Source organism: Camelina sativa, chromosome 15, assembly GCF_030686135.1.
Source record: "Camelina sativa cultivar CO46 ecotype springtype chromosome 15, ASM3068613v1".
Lineage (NCBI taxonomy): Eukaryota > Viridiplantae > Streptophyta > Magnoliopsida > Brassicales > Brassicaceae > Camelina > Camelina sativa.
The window spans coordinates 14,077,674-14,083,359 of NC_141894.1; the positions used below are offsets into that span (position 1 = coordinate 14,077,674).

General features: G+C 37.0%; 1 pseudogene; it reads left to right on the plus strand.

Moving 5' to 3' along the window:
- Positions 1 to 253: 253 nt before the first annotated feature.
- On the plus strand, positions 254 to 2,211 carry LOC104748468 (bidirectional sugar transporter SWEET6-like; annotated as a pseudogene).
- Positions 2,212 to 5,686: the final 3,475 nt, after the last annotated feature.

The following is a 5,686-nucleotide window of genomic DNA, read 5'->3' on the forward strand; positions in this document are numbered from 1 at the left end:
TCCTTGATTTCTAGGAATGCTAATGTGCTTGCGGATCGATTGGCACGACTAGTTCGTACTCAAGCGCATATTATTATTTTTGTAAACGATTCTCTTCCCAATTGGCCCATTTGAGCTAATTTAATTTATTTGTTGTCAAAAAAAAAAAATACGGGTTGCCTTGCCTGTATCTGATCATCTTCTTTTCTCCTTCTTCATCATCCTAATCTTCATCTACTTTTTTCTTCAAGATCCTCTGTTACATTCATCCAATATGGTTCCTTCAGAGTTGAACCTCATTCGGCAGATTGTAGGGATAATAGGATAGTTCAGACTCACAAATTCTTAACAAGTTTGTCCCTCATCTTCTGTTGTATACTTAAATTCTTTGTTTTTTACTTGGAATGATCATGCTTTCAGGAAACATTTGTGCTCTCAGTCTATTCTTGTCCCCTACGTAAGTTTTGGCTTTATTAAAACTATAATTTTCTTTATATCTTGAATTCTAACCGATTGTGTGACAACCCGTCCTGCGGACCCCACTAGCCCACCGCTAGCTGCCCCAACGGACCGTCCGTGGACCCTGCTAACCCACTGCTAGTCAATTGGTGACAACCCGTCCCGCGGACCCCACTAGCCCACCGCTAGCTGCCCCCATAGGCTGGCCCTGCAGGGCATCGATCCTAACCCATCACTGTGGATATCCAAATCCACCAGTAGGTTATTGGTGCATCAGGCGTTCCTCGAACCCTGGTCCCTCACCCTTTAACAACCTTCCCACAGAAAAGTTGCCACCAATTGATTTTTATGTGACAACCCGTCCGTGGACCCCACTAGCCTCACTGCTAGTTGCCCCCATAGGCTGGCCCTGCAGGGCATCGATCCTAACCCATCACTGTGGATATCCAAATCCACCCGTAGGTTATTGGTGCGCCAGGCGTTCCTCGAATCCTGGTCCTCACCCTTTAACAACCTTCCCACAGGACAAGCTGTCACCAATTGATCTGCAGGTCAATTGGTGACAGCTTGTCCTGTGGGAAGGTTGTTAAAGGGTGAGGACCAGGGTTCGAGGAACGCCTGGAACACCAATAACCTACTGGTGGATTGGGATATCCACAGTGATGGGTTAGGATCGATGCCCTGCAGGACCAGCTTGGAGTCTGTTGGGCCGGCTAGCAGTTAGCTAGCAGGGTCCACGGACAATCCGTTGGGGCAGCTAGCGGTGGGCTAGTGGGGTCCGCGGAACGGGTTGTCACAAATTGCTTTATTTAAAAATATATATATATATATATATATATATATATATATATATATATATATATTCTTAGAGAAGTTTTTTTCCAAACTTACGTCTTTTGTTTCGTTGTTAATAATTTACATAAAAAATTAGGATAGTTGTAACATTTTTCATATTACAACGATCTGATTTCCTTCAGGCCGACATTTGTTGGGATAGTGAAAAAGAAATCCGTGGAAGAATACTCCCCAATGCCATACTTGGCAGCCCTGATGAATTATTTGGTTCGTATGCTTTATGCTCTTCCTATGGTGCACCCTGATAGCGCATTACTCGCTTTGCTCAGTGGTATAGGGATCGTCAAAAATATTGCTTTCCTAGTTATATTTTTTATGTTTTGTGGCTGCAAATAAAAAACTGGTTATAACCGCTATTTTAGCTGTTGAACTCGCTTTTGTAGCTGTCCTTGCTACAACGGCACTGACTCTCCAACACTCAACGTCTGAGAGGACATTGAGCGTTGGAATAGTCTCCTGCATTTTTAACACATTAATGTATGTGTCTCCTCTATCTATCATGGTAAGCGAGTTTTGAATTCACCTCTGACCAAATTATTTTATGCTGTTTTAATTTGAATTAATATCAAATTTTTTTTTAGTTTTGAAGAAAATGGTGATAGAAACTAAAAGTGTGGAATTCATGCCGTTTTGTCTGTCTCTAGCTGGTTTACTTAATGCTTCCGCTTGGATGGCTTACGGATTTCTTCCGTTCGACCCGTACATGGCGGTGAAGTTCTTGTTTTCCAAAAATTATGATTAATAAATTTTTTATCTGTTTCTACACAATTGATTTTTTGCTGTAATGATATCTTTCTTTTTGCAGATACCAAATGGAATAGGCTGCGCACTTGGATTGGTCCAGTTGATCCTATACGGAGTTTACTACAGTCGACCAAAAAACTAATTGCAGAAAGGCAGTGTTTGATTGTAGTGTAGGTCTCATTTCTTAATAGTTGGGTTTCTTCGTTGGTTTTAGACTTTATCATGTTTTGCATAAAGGCTTCTCGGAACTGTCTTAAAAACATAGTATCTCAAATCCTCTCCTTCTTCCAGCAAATGGCGGCCTGGCCAAGCTGGAATGTTTTTTTATCACATCAATCACAACAGAAATAATTTAGAAGAAGAAGAAAAGATTAGGCAAATAATTTACAAAGTGAGAATGTAACATAGAGAGTCTTGTAATGAAAATAAGTTTGAAAGGTTAGTTTTCTTAAATTTATTATGAGTAAATATTGTAAGATTTTACATGATATGAAACTGAACTAATATTCAATCACTATACCAAACTTTGTAATCAAATTAATTATAGAGACACAAATTAAACAATTATTTTTAAATTATTAGAAAATAAATAAAGATATATTTCATACCACAAATAAATTAAATTAATAATGTCATCTGCAATATATCTTTATTTATTTTATTGGCAAAAAAACAAAATAATAATAATGATATATATTTCTATGACAACCCGTCCCGTGGACCCCACTAGCCTTACTGCTAGCCGCCCAAACGGACCCCAAGCTGACCCTGCAGGGCATCGATACTAACTCTGCAGGGCATCGATCCTAACCCATTACTGCGGATATCCAAATCCACTAGTAGGTTATTGGTGCGCCAGACGTTCCTCGAACCCTGGTCCCCACCCTTTAACAACCTTCCCACAGGACAGAGCCAGCATGGGATCTGTTGGACGGCTAGCGGTGGGCTAGTGGGGTCCACGGACGGTCCATTGGGGCAGCTAGCAGTGGACTAGTGGGGTCCACGGGACGGGTTGTCACAATTTCACATGGCACTATTAGTTAACTAATGTTTCGTGCCATTACCTCGTTGACGGCGGTGGCATAGAAAGAGTGGCAATTGGACCTGAAGGAGTCGCCACGACATTGTAATATGATGGTGACGGAATCTGGAGCCTCGCTTTGAAAACATGCACGTATCCGCTCGCAAGATCATTATCAGATACATAACGGGTGAGAACGTTGAGAGGTTTTTCTCATATTTACCACCATGCTTATATTTCCCTTCACTGTTCAAAATTGCTACAAAACAAGATATCATAAAAAAAATATTATGAGCTATCATAACTTATATTAACGTATTTGATTAACACTATAATAGAACAACATATAATAGCATGTCGAAAAAGCGCTATTATATATTGTGAAAGAGATAGCGTTTGATAGTTTGCTATCAGTTACATATAATAGCATTTTTTTAGAGCTAACAAAGTTCATATTTTTTATTGTGTCTTATACAAAATTCTATTGATCATTTCAGTTTGTGGAAGACATGTTTGTTTTTGTTTGTAACAGAGAAGAAAGAGAGAAGAGTTTGGGACTATTTTCGGCAAGAGATGGGGAGGGCCGATGAAAAAGTCAAAAGTTTAAATTTTAAAACTCTTAGAAAATAGAGTCACACACACTATACAATACTTGAGTATATAAAAATCGATTTTTATATGACAGCCCGTCCTGTGGACTCTACTAGCCTCACTGCTAGCCGCCCCAACGGATCCCAAGCTGGCCTTGCAAGGCATCGATCCTAACTACTCACTGGGCAAATGGAACTGTTCATCCAAATCCACAGTAGGTTATTGGTGCGCCAGGCGTTCCTCGAACCCTGGTCTCCACCCTTTAATAACCTTCCCACAGGACAAGCTGTCACCAATTGACAAATTTTATTAGGGTTTTATTTTATTATTTAAGCACGAGGCTCGACCTCTAGAAAGACAAGTTTTTTTCTACGCAGCCTTTCAGCACTTGTAAGCTTGGGAGAAGATCTCTTATCCTTTCTAACCCTTTGGAGAAGAATTCTGAACCCTCTTATTTCTCTTTGCAATTCAAACATGTTTTCTTCATATTTAATTTGTTATTGCTTTTGTTCGATGTCTGAGTAGTATCTCTGTTGGGTTTTGGGTTTCAAAAGGGGTTTTATGATTCTCTAACTTAGGTTGTTAGACTTGGGATTGATCTATTGAGTTCTTCATCTATTGTTGTTCTTATTGCTTAAACTAGATTAGCTACCTAGTTTATGATCTTAGGTTAAATTCATCTAGGCATCAAAAGTGTTGTTGAATTGCTTGAAAAGAACATAGGTGAGCAAGGTGATCCTTAGCCAATGAAAGTTGAAGTTGAGGCACCTTGTGAACATAATCAGACTTGAACTTATTGCTTGCTAGGATTGCTTAGATTCAAACGACGGCTTAGAGTTTCATCATTCCTTGCATAGATAACTAATGCTGCGACAGTAGGTTAGTTTTATATTCGAGATTTGAGTTCAAGAATGGTACCTAAAGCTTTCCCAATCCATCAACTAATTTTGTGATCATTGTTCCCTGATTGATTCACTGCGCCCAATACTTTCTCTTAATTTATAAACTCTTATTTAATTTCTGTCTTTGATCGGTTACTTGCAAAACAATCTTCCTTATTGCTTTAGCTTTACTCAGTCTATACAATTTCATAGTGCATCGCTTGATCTCTGTGGATTCGACCCTAAAGTGCTACGACGACACCACTAGATCGTGGTTGAGTGTGCTTTGGGTTTTAATTGACCTTTGATCAGTCGCGCTCACAGAGCTCATATTCTTTTTATTAATAAATGTTTTTACTTCTCATTGTTATTTACATAAATATGCCACTGAAATATTATAAGCTAATTTTTTCCTATTAGTTTTTAAAAATGAAAGATATAATCAACTATTAAATCCGAAAATGTATTTAATTATCATTTTCATTATCTATTTACTTATTAAAAGTAAATTACATTTCACAAATAAGAAAAAAAAATATTCATTTATTTATCACTTTTATCATTTTTCTCATTGCATTTTTAAACTTATGATTAGTTTAAATTAAATCAATTAGTTTAAAATATTACTTTATCTATTTAATGGTATAGTGATATAAATAATAATGTGAAACATAAAATATGTGAATTTGATTTTTAGAAACACAAAAAGACATCAAAACTTTCTACACCATCTTAAAATTTTTTTCCAAGTTCAAATATTTCACGGGTGAAACATATTTACAGAATATAAATGCAAATTTGAATAAACGAAAAAAACTTTACTTATATATTTTGTTTCATAAAAACAAATCTTAAATCTCAAATTATAATTTTACTCATAATATTTTATTTAAATTGATTTAACCCGCACTACCTAGTATGTGTATTATTATTTACAACCAAACACTACAAGAAATTTGACTATTGATAGCATAAAAGGATAGCGTTTTTGATGTTTATGCTATCTTTGAGTGAACCGTATATTAAAGATAGCGTTTGGTTATTTGTAAACGCTATCTATGGTTAACAGCGGGAATTAAAATTTGACGCGGGCCAAAATTTGGTTCCTAAAAATTTGTAAACGCTATTGAAATTAAAAGGGGGAAAAAATTCGTCA